Source organism: Anomaloglossus baeobatrachus, chromosome 10 (assembly GCF_048569485.1).
Source record: "Anomaloglossus baeobatrachus isolate aAnoBae1 chromosome 10, aAnoBae1.hap1, whole genome shotgun sequence".
In the NCBI taxonomy this organism is placed as follows: domain Eukaryota; kingdom Metazoa; phylum Chordata; class Amphibia; order Anura; family Aromobatidae; genus Anomaloglossus; species Anomaloglossus baeobatrachus.
This window is the reverse complement of record NC_134362.1, coordinates 59,094,680-59,118,889: the sequence shown is the minus strand read 5'-3', so window position 1 is coordinate 59,118,889 and position 24,210 is coordinate 59,094,680.

Sequence of the window (24,210 nt, the reverse complement as noted above, 5' to 3'; positions counted from 1 at the left end):
GGATGAAGAACCCGAAACTGAATCCAAAGCGCAACTGCGCGGCCGCCTCTTTATTGGGGTAACGGTCGAGCCACGGCCCCATCGCGGCTACGCTCACTGGGGTCTTTCTGGTCGGACGGAGTTGACGACGATTTAGCTGGCAATTTTGGAGAAGGTCGAGAGCACTTGACTGCAGCATGTGTGCCTCCACAATTGGAGCATTCATGTTTATATCTGCAGAGGCCAAAGAATCGGCAGTGACCCTCGTTGAACAACCAGCACGTGCCGGGTCTACGCACGGCCACTGAACTGGAACCGGCGGAGTTGCCAGAGGCCGCAGACGGAAAGGGGGTTTTTGGTGTCATCATGAAACGCAACCATGAGTCCGTAGCTTTTACTCCCCAACCTAAATGGGGTTGGAGTGCTAAACGGCGCCGAAAGTCTTCATCATAGCGCCACCAGGCCGAGCCGCCATGCGCTTTGAAAGAGTTATAAATTGAATCGGCATATATAAAGAGCTCAGAACAACGTTCGGGGTGCTTTTGACCCATAACGCAACCCATGACAAAAAAGGCTTGCAGCCAATTGTTAATTGTTTTCGCGACTCTGGGTTTCCTCTCAAAAGGCCGTTCAGCAGACCGCCGCTCTTTGTCAATTGTGAATTGTTCAGTGGATACCAGGGACCAAATGTCAATGTAGTCATTGGCCCATATTTTATTAGTAGTCTCGGTATCAAGGTGCGAACCCAAGGGGGAAATACCACAAAAAAACGTATCCCTATGTATATCTGCACGGGGAGGGGGGTCGGGTCTCTGTTTAGGCTGGCCAAGTAATAAAGGGTTAACTAATATCTTATTACCCGGGGTATTAATATGTGCTAGCAGTGTTTGTAATGACATAGCCGTTGTATCAGGCCCTGCCCAAGCCCCCCGAATAATTGTACTCACCGACAGCAGGTGGATCTGTAGGATTAAGCGGTATCTGTGCAGCTGAAACGTGCGCCTGGTCCATATATGTCTCGGCGTCCCTCTGGCGGCTGGTTCTGTGTCGAGAGGGCCTACCAGACCCTCCAGACTCATCTGACGACTCCGCCGTGGTTGAAGGCGAACGCCATCTTGAGGACCGTGAACGATGCCGTCGGCGAGTGGACCTGGACCGGCGCGTAGAATATCTGGTATGTCGATCCTGATCCCTATCGTAGCGACTACGCCTATAAGGGCTTCGGGAATGCGAAGAGGCTGAGGAGGCAGCAGAGCGGTTACCGCGCCCACGGCGTCGCCGACCGTGGGCCGTGCTTCCAGCACCCGCTGCATAATCCACCCAGGGGGCAGATTGAGTAGGAGGGGGCTGGGGTACGTTCTGCGCTGTGGGAGGCAAGGCCATCATTGCTTGCGCTGCAGGAGGCAAAGCCATCGTCGCAGGGGCTGCAGGAGGCCAAGCCATCGCCGCAGGCGCTGCAGGAGGCAAAGCCATCGCCGCAGGTGCTGCAGGAGGCAAAGCCATCACCGCAGGTGCTGCAGGGGGAGGCAAAGCCATCACCGCAGGTGCTGCAGGAGGCGAAGCCATCACCGCAGGTGCTGCAGGGGGCCAAGGCATCACCGCAGGTGATGCAGGGGGAGGCAAAGCCATCACCGCAGGTGCTGCAGGAGGCGAAGCCATCACCGCAGATGCTGCAGGAGGCCAAGCCATCACTGCAGCCATAGCAGGATGAGCAGCCATCCCCCCTTGATTGTTAATGATTTGTGGCAGTGTTTGGGGTGCTACATTTGTGGCTTCTGACACAGATCCCACCCTGCATACTTCTGAGGCATTGCAGGGTGTGAGGGAAGGATAAGCCACTGCTATTGGGGGCATTGATTGTGCAGCACACTCCTCTGCTGAGGAGGAGGAGGAGCTGCTGCGGCTGTTATGGCCTCCCATAGCAGAGGGAATAGGCCTTACAGAAGGTGGAGGAGGTGCAGAGCGCTGCAGCGTTTGGGGGACAGGCGACGGAAGCAGAGCAGGGAGCGTTACTTGTAAAGATGGCAGCGCCGCTTTGCCTGCAGGACAGGTAAGGCTTGCGGCCGCTGCATGCGTTGGAGCTGGGCGGGTGGGCGGGGCTTCACATGAGGGACGTGAACGCGCGCGTCCCGAGCGCGAGGCGCGCACACGCCCCCCGCGCCTGCGCTGAGACGCTCCTGCAGAGGGGCTCAGACGCTCCGGAGGGCGGATTGAACGGGCAGGCCGCCTAGCCACCGGTTGTAGTGTCTGTGCCTCAGGAGGGAGGGGACGCTGCTAACCTAGAATTGCAGCAAGCCATGCATCCCCTTCCCTCCTGATCCTGTCCCTGACAGCGTCACCAAGCATGTCAGTCATCTCTCACCAGCTTAATCCGGTTCTCACGCAGTGAGGAGAGGCCGGAATCAGGAAGAGAGGGACTTTATATAGGGGAAAACTATGGAACTCTGGGAACGATCCCATTGGGCAAAATCTATAAGGGGAGAGGCAAAATCTATAAGGGGAGGGTGTGTTAAATCGGACATGGGAAGAATGCTTAACCCTGTACTGCCTGGGCACAGCAGTCAGGGTGCATCCAGTCAATTACTGACATGCCCTATACATTTTCCTCTTAGGAGTCTGTCTCATCTTCCCAGTAACATTATCTCCTGTTACAATACTGTCTGGCCTTATTATCCAACAAGATTAAGGTTTGTTATTTAACATATCATGTCTTTCTTTCTGTGATCATACTCTCTGAGACATAGACTTACATGATCATGCTTTTATGTATTCGCAGACCATAACATTAGGTTTCATACACCCTTATGAGGGTTATACTAACATAGTGACTGATTTTCATGTTCATAGATTACATAAGTCACCAGTCCAGACATCTGATACCCGTGATGACAAAAGGCATCTGTCTTTTTGGCAGTTTTGCCTCTACTATATACATTATTACTGGGTATGTACACATTTATGATAGTCATACTCAGTCTTCCATATCTGTACAACAGAGTTCAATAAATGTCATACTCTACAAACCTTTCTTTCCTTTCACAGTACCGCATAGTGGACTCCCCTAGTCCAGCATTACTTTTACATTAAATGTGTGCAACTTACCATATCATTGATGTTAACAAAGGTATTTTCATTACTTTCTATTTACTTGAGGAATGTAGTGCCTCTTTTCCCCTTTTCATTTTTCTTTTTTCTTTTTTTTCTCTTCTTTCTTCTTTCCTATTGAGTCAGTACTCACAGCGCCAGGCTCCTTTCCCCTGTGTCTGGTTTCTTCCTCTCCTCTTTTTTCATGGCTCCTCCTTCCATCTCCCCATTATTTTCTTCTTCATATCCCGTCTTGCTCATCGTCTATTCTTCTCCATTTCCTCTATAACCCCTTAGGTCCTTTCATTTCATTCATTACGCTTTCTGCATCTTTCATTCTACTAAATCTCTTCATTTGTGGCCGGACCTATTATTTGTAGATCTATCTATTTTAGGCATTCTTGTGTATCATGCAGACCTCGTATATTTGAGTAGCTACTTGAATACATATTGTTTCTTCCATAACCATATAGGTATGTCCTATGTATTTGCAATGATCTCATTTAGGGTGGTCCTCCTATAGAGTGTCCTAAGCTTCCTCTAGAGGATACTGTTTCATAAACGGATCATTATGATATATTGTGCTTTGTTTTCAATTTTTCAATGTGAATCAAGTATCAGTGTCTATAAGCTTGTTGATGTTAGTCTATCTTTTCTTTTTGAATGATATATTTTTATACCACAACGTATATGATATAAACATCCCTTTGTATATGTAATAATTTGGTTTTCTTTTCTGTAAATTTATATCATAGACTATCTCTGAGGAAGGCCTATATGTGAAGGCCGACACGTCAGATTTATATTTTTTTGGACCTTTGCATCAATAAAAAACAAGCGAACTGTAGTTCAAATACCATCTTGTCTCAGACTCTTAACTTTTTCTGTGTGCCCGAGTTGTCTTTGACTCTACTACGTTTTTTTCTCGGAGGCACCTAATAATTGAGTGAGCCAGACTTTACTCTGTATTAACACTTTTGGCCATGACTGTATATTATGGTGGCTGCATAATCTTACAGATGTAAATAGATTGAATCACTTCTAAGACCAGACTTTACAATAAAGGAAAAACGAGTGGTAATGGAAATAAAAAAAACAACAGCAGCACAACCCTACCATAGGCAATAGCACATTCACCTACTAAGAGTAGAAGATATGGTTGGTAGTGCATATATACAGTGTGTCCACTCATATCTTGTCCACCGCCATTAATTTGAGAACGGCGGCAGCTATAGGCATAGAAGTGGTGTCTAGGTAAAGTAAAGTAGCCATGCGCTACGCAATGAAACCACCTATAGCGCCACCTGATGGAAAACAACGGAGTTAGCATTTTTATCTCAAACGAAATGAGATAGAGGAAAAAAGTGAATTACAAAGTTGTAGGGAATCATCAATTCAATACGAATCGACATGTTGCATAGAGAAAAGCTATTATTAGAATGTGTAAAACTCACATGGCTGCCGACGTGAAGCTCATGGAGACCTTCCTACAAGTCATTGGGTATGGTGGCTTCGTGGAGTGGCCTCCACACTCACCTGACCTGACCGCATTGGACTTCTTTCTGTGAGGTCACATCAAACAGCAGGTGTATGTGACCCTTCCACCAACATTGCAGGACCTACGACGACGTATCACAGATGCTTGTGCAAACGTGTCACCTACCTTATTGCACAACATGCAGCAAGATACAGTATGCTGTGCAGAGGCCAGATGTGCATTGCAGCTGACGGGGGCCACTTTGAGCATCAAAGTTAAATGAGCGACATATGCGTGACCAGCATTCAATGTTTTGGGACGGTCATGGGTTTCATATCATAGCATTTCTGTATGCAAGGTGTCGAGTCGTATTGAATTGATGATGCCCTGCAACTTTGTAATTCACTTTTTTTTTCTCTATCTCGTTCCATTTTCGAGATAAAAATGCTAACTATTGTTTTATACCAGGAGGCGCTATAGGTGGTTTCATTGAGTAGCGCATGGCTACTTGACTATACCTAGACACCACTTCTATGTCTATAACTGCCGCCGTTCTCAACTTAATGGCAGTGGACAGGATATGGGTGGACACACTGTATATACATTTTGACTATAAGATGTTTTTATGGCAAAAATCTATGTAGTAGAACCATGTAGATGATTTATGTGTTTCGGACATACTGTATGTCCTTAGCCATAGTCAGGCCATGATTTGCCCCAACCATTGCCAATGAAACCCCCTACAAAAATTATTGGATTCTTTAAGGAAATGTACTGTACTTTAATGTTGGATCCCTGTCATGTCATCCGTGCAAATGCCAGTTTCCAGCTCCGGAAGAGTAGTGCATTGGCCATCTGTGTTTGTATGGCTGTTATCCTGCCAAGCTACAGTTTAAAATTTAACACGATTAACAATAAAAAAATATTCCATTCCTGTAGCAATTAATTAATCCCAGATCAAGGTTCACACTGAAACATAATCCGAGATAGATGTAATAAAACCACATCTAAAATCAATCTCTAACACAATAATGCCTTTGTTTTTTTTTCCTTTGTAGTTTCTGGCCAAGTTTCATCAGAGGAATAAATTATATTTAAACAAACGCAGGAAAAACATACACGACATATATAGTACAGAAGGGGTAAGAGCCGCAAACCGCTGCAAAAGCAAACACGATTTTAAAAGTATATAAAAAAAAAGATTAGATCCCGTGATCCCAGTCATTAAGGAGTTAATGACCTTGTGGGTGGCATTGATATTAAAGTGTCAGTCTTTGCTGACGACACCAAACTAAGTAGGAGATTAAAACTGACCTTGATAGTACAATATTACAAAAAGATCTGGATAAGATGTCAGAATGCGCAGACACTTGGCAAATGAGATTTAATGTTGATAAATGTAAAGTAATGCACCTAGGACGGAGTAATCCTATAGCTGCGCATACATTAAATGGAAGTAAACTCGGGACTACAGAACAGGAGAAGGACTTGGGGATTCTCATTACAAATAAGCTGAGCAGCAGCACTCAATGTCAAGCAGCAGCTGCTAAAGCAAACAAGATTTTAGGGTGTATAAAAAGAGAGATTAGATCCCGTGATCCCAACGTATTGTTACCCCTCTATAAATCACTTGTAAGGCCACATCTGGAATATGGGGTCCAGTTTTGGGCTCCACATTTTAAAAAAGGACATTTAGAAGTTAGAGTCAGTTCAAAGGCTGCAACTAGACTACTACAAGGAATGGAGGCCGCCCATATGATGAGAGGATGGAAAAGTTAGATATGTTTAGCTTAGAAAAAAAGACGTCTCAGAGGAGATCTCATTTATATGTATAAATACATGTGTGGTCAATATAAAGGACTGGAGATCAAGAAACAAATGGGGACGGCACCACCTTAAATAAATAGATTATGGAAGTGTGCTCCAACCCATAAATAGAACATAGAACACAGCACATGGGAAAGAGTGGGCACAACTACACCAAACATATACTGGAAAATCCAGAATAATGGAATGAAGCAAGAGGAGTCCCTTGTTGCATGCAAAAAGTGTAAACAAGTTTATTAATAACACAGAGAAATATAATTATATATATATATTTCTCTGTGTTATTAATAAACTTGTTTACACTTTTTGCATGCAACAAGGGACTCCTCTTGCTTCATTCCATTATTCTGGATTTTCCAGTATATGTTTGGTGTAGTTGTGCCCACTCTTTCCCATGTGCTGTGTTCTATCTATATATATAATTGCCTTATTCTGTCTGTCTGTCTGTCTGTCTGTCTGTCATGCTCCGAAATTGTGTCCTTACGGTGACACAAAGCTGATTGGCCGCTGGGCTCGCCATGGCCCCGCCCCCCCACACGGATTGGCCTCTTGCCCCGGCTCTCTGCAGGCCCCGCCCCCCTCACGCAATGCACGCTCGCTCTGGCCCAACTGACACGGAGCCCCGATTCCCAGGTGAGTACACACACACACATCAGATCACACTCACTCTCACACTCACCTCACACATCACAACATGCTGGGATATCGCTTGCTTCTACACCGGCTCCGTCAGGATCCCAGCAGCGCCACACATAACCTTGCGATGCTGGGATCTTCACGGAGGCCGTGAAAGCTGGTAACCATTATACACATCGGGTAACTAAGGTCCCTTAGTTACCCGATGTGTATCATAGTTACCAGTGTACACCGGCTCACACTCACTCTCATACACATTTCACACACACATCACATCGCATCCACACATCAAGGTCCTGCAGCGGCGGAAAATACAGACACATAACAGCACACACGCATAACAGCACACACATAACAGCACACACATAACAGCACACACATAACAGCACACACACACAAATCAGATCACACTCACTCACACACACACATCACATCGCATCCACATACTCACAACATCCTGGGATATCGCTTGCTTCTCGGCGGCGATACTGTGCTGTTGTGATCTTCCAGGACCTGCGGGAGGATCACATGGCCAGAAGCATGTGATATCCCCGGATGTTGTGAGTATAAGCGCGTATGTGCGATATCGTCAGTGTCTGTGTGTGTGAGTGGATGCGATCGGGTGTGTGTGAGTGGATGCGATCGGGTGTGTGTGAGTGGATGCGATCGGGTGTGTGTGAGTGGATGCGATCGGGTGTGTGTGAGTGGATGCGATCGGGTGTGTGTGAGTGGATGCGATCGGGTGTGTGAGTGTCGGCAGAGGAGCACGGCGTGCTGGAGGAGGCTGGGAGCAGAGAGGCTGATCATGGGGAAGGCTGGGAGGAGAGAGGCTGATGCTGGGGGAGGCTGGGAGGGGGAGGCTGGGATGAGGGAGGCTGATGCTGGTGGAGGCTGATGCTTGGGGAGGCTGATGCTGGGGGAGGCTGGAAGGAGAGAGGCTAATGCTGGTGGAGGCTGATGCTTGGGGAGGCTGATGCTGGGGGAGACTGGGAGGGGAAGGCTGATGCTGAGGGAGGCTGGGAGGAAGGAGGCTGGGAGGAGAGAGGCTGATCCTGGGGAAGGCTGGGAACGGGAGGCTGATGCTGAGGGAGGCTGGAAGGAGAGAGGCTGATGCTGGGGGAGGCTGGAAGGAGAGAGGCTGATGCTGGTGGAGGCTGATGCTTGGGGAGGCTGATGCTGGGGGAGACTGGGAGCGGAAGGCTGATGCTGAGGGAGGCTGGGAGAGGGAGGCTGGGAGGAAGGAGGCTGGGAGGAGAGAGGCTGATCCTGGGGAAGGCTGGGAAGGGGAGGCTGATGCTGGGGGAGGCTGGAAGGAGAGAGACTGGAAGGAGAGAGGCTGATGCTGGTGGAGGCTGATGCATGGGGAGGCTGATGCTGGGGGAGACTGGGAGCAGAAGGCTGATGCTGAGGGAGGCTGGGAGGAAGGAGGCTGGGAGGAAGGAGGCTGGGAGGAGAGAGGCTGATCCTGGGGAAGGCTGGGAAGGGGAGGCTGATGCTGAGGGAAGCTGGAAGGAGAGAGGCTGATGCTGGGGGAGGCTGGAAGGAGAGAGGCTGAGGCTGGGAGGAGAGAGGCTGATGCTGGGGAAGGCTGATGCTGAGGGAGGCTGGGAGGGGAAAGCTGATGCTGGGGAAGGCTGGGAGGACGGAGGCTGGGAGGAGAGAGGCTGATCCTGGGGAAGGCTGGGAGAGGGAGGCTGATGCTGGAGGAGGCTGGAAGGAGAGAGGCTGATGCTGGCGGAGGCTGATGCTGGGGAGGCTGGGAGAGGGAGGCTGATGCTGAGGGAGGCTGGGAGGAGGGAGGCTGGGAGAGGTAGGCTGAGAGAAGAGAGGCTGATGCGCACACACACACACACACACACACACACACACACGCGCGCGCGCGCACTGCACAACACACCACACACACACACACACACACTGGGAACCACAAACAACTGCCCTACACAGACACCCACACACACAGACAACGCTGCACACACACAACACCCAACACACAAACACCGCGGCACACACAAATATACGCACATACCGCACAACACACACATTGCACAAAACATACCTCCCCCCAAAACACACCACACACACACAAACCGCGCAACACACACACAACGCTACAGACACACAGCGCTCCACAAACAACGCAACACACGCAACACACATACAACACCGCTCTCACCCCCCGTCACACCCAGACAACACCCAGAACATGTACAGCGCCCTACACAAACACTTGGTAACTACAGACAACAACATCTCTCTCTCTATATATATATATATATAACAAAAATCATACATGAACTACACAATACGTAAATTCTAGAATACCCGATGCGTAGAATCGGGCCACCTTCTAGTATAATATAAAGGACTGGCACATGACTTATTCCTTCCAAAGACAATACTAAGGACCAGGGGGCACTCACTGCAAGTGGAAGAAAAGCGATTACGACACCTAAATAGGAAAGGGTTCTTTACAGTTAGAGCAGTCAGACTGTGGAATACACTACCACAAGAGGTAGTAATGGCCGATACTATAACAGCTTTTATATCAGGGCTGGATGATTTCCTCAGCACACACAACATTGTGTTAATGACAAAATGTATAATTAGTGGAGGAAGGTTGAACTACTGTAGGACCTAGGTCTTTTTTCAACCTATGTAATTATGGGGATCACTGGCAATTTCTCCTGCTGCTATAGTAATAATCTGGGGTTTCTGATTGATGGCACTATATACAGGGGTGGCAGCATCCAGATGTGATCTTATCTCTAGGAGTCAAATTTGATCTTTGATATGATGTTCAGGTAAAGAGGTTAACCCCTTCACACCATGGCCATTTTCCTTGTTTTTGATTTTTCCTGTGTTTTTTTTGTTGTTGTTTTTTTTTTGCAAGACACCATTCATGTTACCATATAGTGTACTGGAAAATGGGAAAAAAAATCCAAGTGCGGTGAAATTGCAAAAAAAATAAAATCAAAAAATGCAATTCCATTGTTTTTCGTTTTTTGTTTTATTTACCATGTTCACTATATGGTAAAACAGTCCAGAATTATGAATCTCCAGGACTGTATGAATACGCAGATATCAAAAAGGTATAGTTTTTTTTTTTTTATTTCCGTGATAATAATTTTGGGGGAAATTTACATACATTTTTTTTTTTTTTTTTTTGCTTTTGTTGTTTTTTGGAGACCCATTTATCGGGATCTAAGGCTGTTTGGGTGGTTATTTTTTTGCGACCTGAGCTTACATTATTACTGATACAATTTTTAGATCGATACAACGCTTTGATCATCTTTTATTGCATTTTATGGCAATGTCGCGGCGGCCCCAAAAAACTAATTCTGGAGCTTTGAATTTTTTATGTAGCGCTGTTTACCAGCCGGATTAATTTATTTTATATTTTGATAGATCAGACATTTCTGAATGCGGCAATGCAACATATATGTATTTTTACTAATTATTGGAATTGTTTTATTTTCAATGGGGCAGCAGGAGTTGATTTGACCTTGTGGAGGGCGGGAGGGGGTTTCATACTTTTTAAATCTTTATTTTCCCCACTTTTTATTGTATTTACTAGCTCCCTTAGGTAACTTAAAGTTGCAATCATCTGATTGCTTGTGTAGTGCAGAGGAGAGGATTAGCAGAGATCACAATTTCCTATAAATGTTGCACCCAGCCTTCATTCACAGGTGGATTGGAGTGACAGACACAGGGGTCATCAGTTGACCCCTGGCTGTCATGACAATCCATCAACACCCTGTGATGACGTCAGGAAGGTGCAGAAGCGGGCGGGGAATGATGCGCTCCCCACTGGCACGTGTTAAATCCCGCTCTCTGGGCAGGGAACCCATGTAGGCCGCATACTGCTGCTGGAGCCAACGGGCCAGGATCAGATGACGACTTAAAGGGAACCTGTCACCGGATGTTTATAATACTTACCTAACGGTCGGTGCGGAGCAGACTGGTCGGATGGGCGTCTCCGTTCTCTGGGTCCACGTCTCCTCTTTCCGCCATCTTTGTTCTCCTTCTGAAGCTATTGTGGATGACACGTTCTACGTCATCTACACTAGCCGACAGTGAGGTCCTGCGCAGGCTCACCTTGATCTACCCTGCTCTAGCTTCAGGAGGAGGACAAAGATGGCCAAAAGAGGAGGTGCTGGACCCAGAGAATGCAGAGAATGCAGACGCCCATCCGAGCAGTCTGCCCTGCAACGACCGTACAGTATTATAAAACATCCGGTGACAGGTTCCCTTTAAACGCACAAGGAGATCAACTGTTTACTTTAAACCACAACTATTTACTGGATGGTTAATTGTCGTTAATAACTTTAAACTCCAGATAGGGGGCGTATTTTTTCCAGAATGTTATATTTTCACTTTCAATTAACAGACACAGTACAACTTCCCTCTGGGTTGTGTTCGATCTAACTGGGTTGTTGAGTCTTAGTGCAACCCAGTCCAGCGTTACAGTGTACACCGTGACCGTCACCCTTCCTTCCTGCAGTCCCATGTCCAGTCTCCCTAGGAATCTCATAATGAGTGGAGTAAAGCTTTGCACACCCGGTCATCTAGCTGCAAACCACTCGATTAATTATGTCACACTCCAGAAGAGGTTAGCTTAGTACTTTGACAGTTAAGAGGCCTGGCCACTAGAGTCCTGCACCAGGAGAAGTCAGCTGGTACCTTGACGGTTGAGGGACCTGGTTGTTAGGGTGTCGTCCTCCGGCTCCGATTATCTGGGGGTCACTCAGTTTGAGGTTGTCCTCTAAATACAACGCTGTTTACACACTGTGTCTCCACCAGGTATTCTTGAGGATTACACTATCTTCTGTCTTCTGCCTTCTGTCTCCTTTGCCACAATCCAACCACAGTATGTGACCTTCAGACCATCCGACTATCCATCTGTCACGTTTGCTCACTAGACATTCACGTACTCATTTTAGAGCGAACTGTCCTTTCTCTGTCCAGCTGACTTCTCCAAAGTGGTCTAGTCCCAACATTTAACTGTTTCTGTCCCTGTAGTTTGGTACATTTCACATTCCTTACATTACAGTCCCTGACAGACGTTCTGACGCTTATCCATGTTATGTAAATAAAAGCTTATAACCTGACTTTAAATTCATCCATTGGTTTTATAAATTACTCTTTTGAAAGCTGAAACCCTCCCAAATTTGGTTTAGGTTATGAAAATAAAGTTGCTGCAAAGCTGAAATATTGATCATTTAATGAACACAGAAAGGTCAGATTTTGGCAAGAAAAAAGTTTTGTCGCCCACAGAAAGTAATGTGAAATTCAAACAAATAATTAACTTCTAATACAAAGATATGTTGCATAACATTGGTAAATTAAGTTATGGTGCTATTAGAGCCATATTTAATATTTTGTGTGACTTCCATGAGCTTGAAGGACTGCAGCCATGTGGTTCAACAATGATTCATACAATTTATTGATGAAGTGATCAGGAATAGCAAAGAATGCAGTCTTCCATGCCTCCCAGAGTTCATCTAGATTCTTTAGTTTTGTCTTTCAACCTTCCTCTTTCATCCTACCCCGAACATGCTCAGTGATGTTCATGTCTGGTGACTGGGCTGGCCAGTCCTTGAGCACCTTGATTTTCTTTGCCAGGAGGAACTTTGTTGTAGAGATGGATGTATGAGATGGAACACCATCCTGCTGCAGAATTTGACCCCTTTTATGATTGGGAATGTAAGAGGTAGCTAATACTTCTGGATATTTTAGGCTATTGATATTGCCTTCCACCTTGCAAATGTTTCGCACCCCCCATACTGAATGTAACCCCAGACCATGATCTTTCCACCACCAAACTTAACTGTTTTCTGGGTGTATTTTGGATTCATACGGGCTCCAGTAAGTCTCCTGCAGTAATTGCAGTGGCTGTGGTGTAACTCAACAGGAAATTTTCAGAGAAATTCACCTTCTGCCACTTTTCCAGCATCCATCTGTTTAGCAGGCTGTGGGACTTTTAATTGCCTTTTGTTTAGTGGTGGCTTCTGGGCACTGATTCGACCATGGAGGCCATTTCGAGACAGAATCCTACAAATTGTTCTAGTTGACACAGGGACTTGAGGTGACCAGGCCTTTTGGAGCTCTGCTGCAGTGGGAGAGAGGCTGGCTTTTGATTTTCTAACCAACAAACGTTCCTCCTAAGCAGTTATCTTGCGGGGACTGCCGGACCTGGGCTTGTCAAAAACATCTCCAATCTCTTAAAATATTTTTTTAATTCTTTGTACTTGACACTGAGACACATTAAAGGTGCTATTCACCTCTGCAGTGGATCTGGTCTTCAGCCTCTTGATAATCAAGGCTTTAGTCGCAGGGTGAATTTTTGGCATGTTGTCAGAGGTCAAGTGAAGGTCTGGGATGCTAGGTCTCTTTTTATACACACCAACTAATTAAGCAATCATTTAGTGAGCACAGGTGAGGAAGTAAACTAGGATTGGGTGCATTATATGACAAGGCGACAAAACTTTTGTCTTGCCAAAATCTGACCGTTCTGTGTTCATTAAATGATCAATATTTCAGTTTTGCAGCAACTTTATTTTCATAACCTAAACCAAATTTGGGAGGGTTTCCGCTTTCAAAAGAGTAATTTATGAAACCAATGGATGAATTTAAAGTCAAGTCATAAGCTTTTATTTACATAACATGGATGAGTGACAGAACTGTCAGGGAGTGTATATTTTATTCTGTCTCAACATTACAAATCACATTACTAATGCTTATCACACTGTACATCACAATGCAATAGACTTGAAATGACACAATATTTATAACAGATGCAAGACATTATTCACACTGTACAGCATTGACGCGATTGGTGTCTTCAGGGGTAGGAACGTGACCACAATTGTCCTCCACTCTTACAGTTCCAAGTGCCTATACAATTTTTCTCACAAGTTAACTAGTGATGTCCACCATAATCATTATTAGTCAACATCAATCCTCCTACATACACCCATTATAGAGATTCACTGAGTGTAAAAATGCCGTTATTTCTATCTTATACAACCAGACCACATGGTCAGTAGTGCAACCTACATTAGGAGAGGATAACATGCCCTTGTACAACTGTGAATTGCATTTTGTATTGTCACGCTCCCAGGGTCACTGCGCCGCTCCTCACGGCGCCGCTTATCTCGGCGCCGCTCCTTACTCACCGACCTGGTCCCTGTGCGCTCTGACCATGGCTGCTGCTCCCGCTCCTCCTCCTCAGCCTCCTCTGTGCTCCCTGCTCCTCATACCCGCCGTCTCGCTTCAGCCCGGGACTCTGCCTCCAGCTCTCCTGCGTCTTCTCCTGCACTGATCTTCGGCTCCTGGGCCTCGCACATGCGCACTAGGGCGCGGGCGCGCTCCCTCACCTTCTCTTAAAGGGCCAGCATCTCTCAAACAGGATATGGCTGATTACAGGTACAGGGTATATAAGACTTCCTTTTAAATGTGGGCAGTGCCTGTTCAACGTGTACTAGTAGCCTCGTCTCTTGTGCTAGGTGTTCAGGTCCCTCTGTGTCACGTACCTAGGTTAACCCTGTCTCTGCCCACAGATCCCGACTGCCAGCCTGTGTGTGTCCAACCTAGCGGTCTTCCAGGAGATTCCCCGGTGACGATCTGCTGTGGACTTCATCACCTTCCGTCAGCCTGTACCCGTCGCCGGTTTGGGACTCCACCCGGTATCATCAGTCTGCACCCTCGCTGATCCCGGACTCTGTCTGTGACCACCAGTCGGCACCTGTGCCTGGTTCCGCTCATCCGTCCCGATTTCCTTCAGCCTACTTCTAACTTTGGACCAGCCTCCCTGTCCTGCACGGACATCCTAAAGACGCTAACCCGTGCTCCTGTCGTGTCTCGGCTGCTGTTCATCTAGGCCCTCTGGGGTGGCCATCAGACAGCCCCTGTATAGGGGTTCGCTCCTGGTAGTCTCCCTGGGGGAGTCCGGTGCACGGTCCCGTGGATCCTCCTTTGCACCGAACATTACATGTATATTTCTAGTTAGTCCCACAGTACAGTGGTAGTTACACAGTATGGATTCAGAAGTTGTTAAGTGTAATTATAACTGGATGATTTGCAAGACTAAGCACGTAGGCTTATTGCTGTGGAGGATCACCATTTTTGTGGTGCTTGTAGGTAGGGCAGTGCATAACTGTTATAAAATCTTGTCACAGCCCTGGTTGTCTCACTGCAGTTAACAGTATTAAAATATCATTTACATACAAATTAAATTATAGCATTTGATTAAGGGTCATGTTTTATATAGTGAACATCTGTGACAAGATATCATTTTTGACATTTTTTTTGTGACTTTCGTCATTATTCTAACTTAGTTTTTGTGAGCCTCAGCTTTCTGTACAGAATACAAATGAGTCAACATTATCTCATATCTTTTTCTCTTTTTATATTTTATAGAGGTGGTATTTCTAAGTGATTTATTTCTCCAGAGACGTATAATCTAGCACGTAGCCGTATCACAATGGTTTATTAGCTGCACTTTACCTTGTGTAAGATATATATATATATATATATATATATATATGTGGCGCCCTGGACAAGCCAGGTCGTCACAGAACAACACCAACACACCCTACACCCCGGTTAGGCACACCGAAGCCAAACACAAAATCCTTGTTGCCTTCCTGCAGGGGCTGATGTCCACACCAGGGGGTGGGCCAGGCGGTTGGTCCCGCCCACCGAGGAGTTCACAGTCCTGGAGGCGGGAAAAGTAGGGAGATCAGTTTTGGAGGTTGAGGAGAGAAGTGGTAGAGGAGCAGACTGACCGTGTCCGGGTGTGTGGCCCGGGCACAAACAGCAAGGTTGGCAGACGGTGGTGACCGTCTGCAGGAGAGGCTAATCAGAGTGAACCGTAAGGACCGTGGCCGGGCGGTGGCCCAGCGGTACCGGACCGGCGAGCAAAGAGAAGCCAGCACCATCCGGCAGGGTTTACGGACCCCGACCAGGCTTGGAGTCTCCGTAAATTGGTCAAATCCGTTAGCGAAGGGAACCTCTGGGGTTTCCCAGCAGCCAAGACCCAATTGAAGGCAACAGCTCAAACCGTGAAGGGAAACACAGTCACCGCCAAGGCTACAGTTCCCAGGGCCAGAGCCTGCGGGCAAAAGGGGCTCCTTCAGCATACATCCAAGCTGGGGAGCAGGTTAACGGTGGGAAGCCATTGGAACCATACACACTACACAGGTGCAGGGAAAGGCAGTCACTATCAACCTGCCGGGAAGAGAACAACCGCAGCCGCCTGTGGGACCCGTCCATCCAGCCGTTTGTTTGACCAGAGACTCTGTGTGAATTACTGGCTGAGTGAGTACAACCGTGCTGTGCAGCACAGCGCTGCCCCCGCGACCCTGCACCTCACCAGGCCCCGTAACCCACCTGCCAACCATCCCTACCTCCCTCACCGGGCCCCGGGACATCTAACCCCCTACCCACGGAGGGGAGAACCAACATCTAAGCTGCTCCCTGTCACCACTCCCGGGATCCCCGTCCAGAGCAGCGGTGGTGTCACTAACCTCACCACAACCGTGGGTGGCGTCACGGACATTATCCCTAAACCAAACCACCCCCATTCACTCACGGGCGAGGAACGCCGCTCGAGTCCCCGGGATCCGGCCCACCACTCGAGCCACCACCGAGCAGCAGCAGCAGCAGCCGGACCCGAGCAGTGGGTGAGCGCAGCGTCCCCTCCTCTGCCCGCGACATATATATATATGTATATATATATATATGTGTGTGTGTGTATGTATATATATATCTATATATATAATTGCCTTATTCTGTCTGTCTGTCTGTCTGTCTGTCTTGCTCCAAAATTGTGTCCTTACGGTGACAACTGTCTGACTGGCCGCTGGCTCGGCCTGGCCCCGCCCACCCCACGGATTGGTCGCTCGCCTCGGCCTGGCCCTGCACCCCCGCACGGATTGGCCGCTCGCCCCGGCCCTCCGCACGCATCGCCAGACATTACCTTGCGCTGCTGGGATCGTGACGGAGCCGGTGAACGCTCGTAACCATTATACACATCGGGTAACTAAGGTCCCTTAGTTACCCGATGTGTATCATAGTTACCAGCGTACACCAGCTCCCGGTATACATGTGCAGGGAGCCGGCATTATACTCCTCTCCCCCCAGGACTACTCCTCCTATTATAGTCCTCCTATTATACTCCTCTCTTAGTATAATAGGAGAACTATTATAGCATGGGGGATGGAGCACGATGGGGAGTGCGCAGCATGGGGGATGGAGCACAATGGGGTATGCAGCATAGGGGATGTAGCACGATGGGGGGTGCGCAGCAAGGGGGATGTAACACGATGGGGAGTGCATATCATAGTTACCAGCGTACACCGGCTCCCGGTACACATGTGCAGGGAGCCGGCATTATACTCCTCTCCCCCCAGGACTACTCCTCCTATTATAGTCCTCCTATTATACTCCTCTCTGAGTATAATAGGAGAACTATTATAGCATGGGGGATGGAGCACGATGGGGAGTGCGCAGCATGGGGGATGGAGCACGATGGGGTGCGCAGCATGGGGGATGTAGCACGATGGGGGGTGCGCAGCATGGGGGATGTAGCACGATGGGGAGTGCGCAGCATGGGGGATGGAGCACGATGGGGAGTGTGCAGCATGGGGGATGGAGCACAATGGGGGGTGCGCAGCATGGGGGATGTAGCACGATGGGGAGTGCGCAGCATGGGGGATGGAGCACGATGGGGAGTGTGCAGCATGGGGGATGGAGCACGATGGGGAGTGTGCAGCATGGGGGATGGAGCACGATGGGGGGTTCGCAGTATGGGGGATGGAGCACGATGGGGGTGGCCAGCATGGGGCATGGAGCACGATGGGGGGTGCGCAGCATGGGGGATGGAGCACGATGGGGGGTGAGCAGCATGGGGGATGGAGCACGATGGGGAGTGCGCAGCATAGGGGATGGAGCACGATGGGAAGTGCGCAGCATGGGGATGGAGCACGATTGGGGTGCGCAGCATGGGGGATGGAGCACGATGGGGGGTGCGCAGCATGGGGGATGGATCACGATGGGGGGGGTGCGCAGCATGGGGGATGGAGCACGATGGGGATGCGCAGCATGGGGGATGGAGCACGATGGGGAGTGCGCAGCATGGGTGATGGAGCATGATGGGGGGTGCGCAGCATGGGGGATGGAGCACGATGGGGGGTGCGCAGCATGGGGGATGGAGCACGATGGGGGGTGCACACCTCCCCCCAAAACACACACACCACCACACACGCACTGCACAACACACCACACACACACTGGGAACCACAAACACCGCCTTACACAGACACCCAACACACAAACAGCGCGGCACACATATACGCACATGCCGCACAACACACACATTGCACAAAACATACCTCCCACCAAAACACACACACACACCCCACACCCACACAAACCGCGCAACACACACACACAGCACTCCACAAACAACGCAACACACACAACGCAACACACAAACAACACCGCTCTCACCCCCCCCCCACACCCAGACAACACCCAGAACATGTACAGCGCCCTACACAAACACTTGGTAACTACACACAACAACATCTATATATATAACAAAAATCATACATTAACTACACAATACGTAAATTCTAGAATACCCGATACGTAGAATCGGGCCACCTTCTAGTATATATATATATATATATATATATATATATATATATACACATATACACACACACAGATATACATATGCACACACACACACAGATATACATATGCACACACACGTACACACACAGTCTCTGTGCATCACATCACACGGACGGATGTACATACTGCCAATGCAGCTGTGCTGGGGCCCAAAGATGAGGAGAGGCCCATGCAGGGCGCTTAATAATGAAGGCAGTCTGGCCCCTGTTCAGAGCTGGTGGCTCCGTGGTAGAAGGGGGTGATGTTACTTGAGTAGAGCTGCGTTTGTGACTGCAAAATGAGGGTCTGCATTGGGAAGGAAGTGGTGTTGCGTGAATGGGGGCTACATACTGAAGGGGGTTATGTTAAGCTCAGGGGTATGCGTGCTAGGGTGTGGCTGCATCAGGAATTGGGTGATGTTATGTATGTGTGAAAGGGGGTAATGTCACATGCGGGGGGGCTGCCATGATAGTGTCATCCCCACCCCACAATTCATGATATGGCCCTGATAGCATGCTCCTCACCCCACAATTCATTATATAGCCCTCATAGTGTCCTCCTCACCCCACAATTAATTATATGGCCCTCACAGTGTCCTCCATACCCCACAATTCATTGTATGGCCCTCACAATGTCCTTCTTACCCCACAATTCATTATATAGCCATACTAGCATCACTACCATACAATTCATTATTTAGCCATCATAGCATCCTTCCCACCCCACAATTTATTATTTGGCCCTCATAGCATCCCCTCCACCATATAATTCATTTTAGACAATGATAACGTCCTGCCCCACTCCACAATTTCATTATTAGCCTCTGATAGCTTCATAACAAATTGGGGGTGGGAGACGATGCTATCAGAGTCTAATAATTAATGGGGGGGAAGAACATGTGACTGGGACTAAAGGTCCAGTCACACTAAGCAACTTACCAGCGATCCCAACAACGATAGGGATCGCTGGTAAGTTGCTAGGAGGTTGCTGGTGAGCTGTCACACTGCGACGCTCCAGCGATCCCACCAGCAACCTGACCTGGCAGGGATCGCTGGAGCGTGGCTACACGAGTTGCTGGTGAGCTCACCAGCAACCAGTGACCAGCCCCCAGTATCCTAGTTACAGCACACATCAGGTTAATTAACCCGATGTGTGCTGCAGCTAAATGTGCACAGAGCAGGGAGCAGCGCACAATGCTTAGTGCTGGCTCCTTGCTCTCCTAGTTACAGCACACATCGGGTTAATTACCTGATGTGTGCTGCAGCTACATGTGCACAGAGCAGGAGCCGGCACTGACAGTGAGAGCGGCTGAGGCTGGTATCAAAGGTAAATATCGGGTAACCAAGGACAGGGCTTCTTGGTTACCCGATGTTTACATTAGTTACCAGCCTCAGCAGAAGCTGGCTCCCTGCTCACTGCACATTAGTTGTTGCTGTCTCGCTGTCACACACAGCGATCTGTGCTTCACAGCGGGACAGCAACAACTAAAAAATGGCCCAGGACATTCAGCAACAACCAACGACCTCACAGCAGGGGCCGGGTTGTTGCTGGATGTCACACACAGCAACATCGCTAGCAACGTCACAAAAGTTGTTCGTTACCAGCGATGTTGCTAGCGATGTTGCTTAGTGTGACGGGGCCTTAAGGCTGTGTGCACACGTTCAGGAATTGCAGAAGAAATTCTGCGGCAAATCTTGCTGTTTTGGCAGGAAGAATACTGTAAAATGTGTTTTTTACATGCATTTATGTTTATGTTGCATATTTTCCCTATTCATTAGTATGGGTGAATATGCTGCAAAATCACCGCAAGAATTGACATGCTGCAGATCTAAATCTGTAGCAAATCTGCAAGGAAAAAAATAAGCAATGTGTACATGAGGTTTCAGGAATCTCACTCACTTTGCTTGTACTGTAAAATGCTATGTATTTTGAGCCAAAAACGCAACGTTTGCACTTATCCTTAAAAGTAATTGGAGGGGGAGAGGAGTCACAGAGACTGATTAGTTTATATTAATTGGGTGGCAGAGATTATACTTAATGGGGAGCATAGTACCAGATTATTTATCACTTTATATTTCGAATGGTGCGTAGCTAATAGTATATTAGTAGTGGGGTACATATTTGTAGTAAGAGGTGCAGTGTGTATGGACGCAATATATGTGACCTTGTTATTTTCAGGCTTGAGATGATCAGTGTGACAAGACTGGAGGATGTCGACATGAAGTTCTGACAAGATGGAGAAGAAACAACTGAAAACTAATCAGATGAGACGACTTAGCAGTAAGTAACTTTATGTAAAGATTTGTGACTGTGACCCCTGAGGAAGCCAACGCAAAACACGCGTTGGGGTCATCAGACACAAGCGGGCATTGGACACATAAAAATTCATTACATGGGTAAGCACTAGTCTCTTTATAATGTTGCTGCCATTACTGCTCTGACCCTCAGTCAGTCGTTATCTCATTCTCTATTATTATTTCACAGGTTGCATAGATACATGGGTCACGCTTTGGGGATATTTTTGATTTGTGCAAACCCCTGTGTGGTTTGCAATACTGAGGTTACATTACTGTTAATGTGCTAAAGAGCATGGTTCTTTACTTCATGCTACACTTTTTCTTTTTTTGCTGCCCGCTCTACTTTATCATTTTTGTGTCCTTTGCCATATGTGTTGTCACATTTTTCTGTATTCTCATCATTAACTGGTATTCTATTTTACTTTTCACATGTTTGTACTGTGACGCCCCAGGGCTGGGGGGTACTTGGTCCTGGGCGTGACACTCAGGGGAGTCGTGGTTGCGGCCGATGCCCGGTTCCATGACCCCGGGGGTCGGTCCAAAATAAAAAGGGGTTTAAATAAAATAAAATAGTTTTTGTCGACTACTGCACTTGCGGTGTGCGGCCAAGTTATTTGGAGCAGCCGCTGCAGGGTTCTACTGGGGCTGATGGAGTTGTGCAGTTTAGGTGTTTTGGGCCCTCCGCAAGCAGGGCTGGACCCCAGCAGTGGATGATAGGGATTGCAGTGAGAAACAGTCAGTGTGAGTGCACGGTGTGATCAAGAACACAGTCTACACTGGTATTACAGTTTCCATTTGCCTTTCTTTACTTTGCTGTGGTGGTACCTGAATCCGCGGGTGCAAGTCCCAGGTGTGCCCGCTCCCCTTGTTCTCCGTGCCAGCTGTGACCTGGGTTGGCTGTCCTCTGTGCACACTTGTTGTTGATGGGCTCCCGTGGCCTGAGGCTACTTGGGAACCCCTACGTTTCTGTCTTGGTCTGATTGCAGGCAGCCTGGACTATTTAAGGGGTTCAGTCCCCGGTCCCCTCTTTGCTGCTTGTGCTTCAGACCTTTTTGGGTTGGAGATGGACCCTGGAGATCTTCTTGCCCGGAAGAGTTAACAGTTGACCATAAAGTGTCCCACTGTCCTGGGGTCTGCACCCGCCTTGTGCTGAGTCATGTGAGCCTTGGTTCCAGACTTCTACAGGCGTCCCACCCACGGTTCCTGGAGTCTGACGCTTCCCCAGGTAACTCACGGTGCTGGTTCCGTACTCCACAGTCCCTCACTCCTTTTACAGCACTCCGGTGGTTCTTCAGGTCAGCTTCAGTACTTTCCACTTTCTACTACTACTCCTCTCCTCCTCTCTTTTACTTCCTTCTCTCTTTCTGCACACCACTTCCTCCTGCCAACTTTCCAACTGACCACTCGCTCCTCCCTCTCGCTGGGTCTCTCCCTCCAACTTGGGTGGCTACCATCCAATCAGTACCCTCCCCTTTTACCTGTTTCTAGGCAGTCTCCCAGTCTGGTGTTGGGGTTATGTGTGGCCTGAAGGTGCTGGTGTGTTTGCTGGCACGGGTATTCCGGGGTTTAGGTTTTCCACGGGTTACATTTGTGGCACCTGGTACCTCAGGGGTGCTACAGTATTCTTTTAATTGTCTTTGAATAAATACTATTTTATAATGTTTTTGTCTGCATTGTTTACTCTCTGATTAGTATGCTCCGTCTTTCCTTTTCTTTTCCATAGTGCTATAGGGGAGTTCCCCCCTATTATGTTTCATCATGATTTTTGTTGCTTTCCATATTCCAAAACTAATTATTAAATATTTATTCTGTATTGTATGTCTTGGAGTAATACTGCTATTTGTTAAATCCATTAGACCACATTCCCAGATTTGTGTAATATGTCTGTGTATTGAGATATTTTTTTTATTGGACGTCACATGGACTCCTAAAGTTTCACATATCCATAAAACTCAGAAATCTGAGAATGATCTGCGAGACCCAGAACAAGGCAGGACATGCTCTACAGGACTATGCGCTGTCTGAGAAAAAAAAAATCAGGCAGCACACCGACACGTCACACGGGAGTAGAAATGTAGACTTATTATGTATAGAACAGGCCATTAGTATTTAGTGCACGCACTATGTAAAGCGCCGTACTTAATTAGATAGTTTCCTCTTTTATTATTTATAACACTGTCCCTTATTTAGCATCCTCTCTAGTTATGTATAGCACCGTCCATTATTATATAGTGTCCTCTCTTGTTATGTATAGAACCTCTTACATAGCGTATTATTGTTATTTTTGTTATTCGCAGCTCCTTCTCTTTATTATATAATCCTCTCTTGTTAGATATAAAATAACTGTTGACGGAGCAGCATCTGACCAGAAGACCAGTCCATCAGCATCTCTATCAGAAAAGAAGCTTTACCATGCTCCATCAGCAGTCATGTCAATATACAGTACAGACCAAAAGTTTAGACACACTTCATTCAAAGAGTTTTCTTTATTTTCAAGACTCTGAAAATTGTAGATTCACATTGAAGGCATCAAAACTATGAATTAACACATGTGGAATGAAATAGTTAACAAAAAAGTGTGAAACAACTGAAAATATGTCTTATATTCTAGGTTCTTCAAAGTAGCCACCTTTTGCTTTAATTACTGCTTTGCACATGTGTCACCCTGGGCAAGCCAGGGGACACAGGTCACACACCACCACACCCTACATCCCAGGTAGGAACACCACAGCTAACCAAAAATCCTTGTTGCCTTCCTCCAGAGGCTGATGATGCACACCAGGGGGTGGGCCAGGCGGTTGGCTCCGCCCACCGAGGAGTTCACAGCTCTGGAGGCGGGAAGTAACCAGGCAGAGTAGCCCAGGCAGGGCTTGAGTAAACAGCTAAGTGAAAGTAGTGAAAGTAGAAAAGTGGAAAAGGAGGAAAGCAAGTGAGGTGACAGAACAGAAAGAGCGTGCAAAAGCCTGAAGTAGTCCAGCTGTGTGCAGGACATTTCAGCAAGGTCAGCAACGGTGGTGACTGTCTGGAGGGGGACCGTTTGGAAGTTCCTGGAAGGACCCCGTAGGCTGTGTGCCCGGCGGTCTGGAGCAGTGTTCCGAAGGACAGTCAGCACCAGGGCAGGGGCCTCTCGGACCCCGGCAAGGCTTGGAGTCGCCATAATTTGCCGAATCCGTCAGTGAAGGGGACGTAGATCCCCCAACAACCAAGTCCCGATTGAAGGCAACAGCT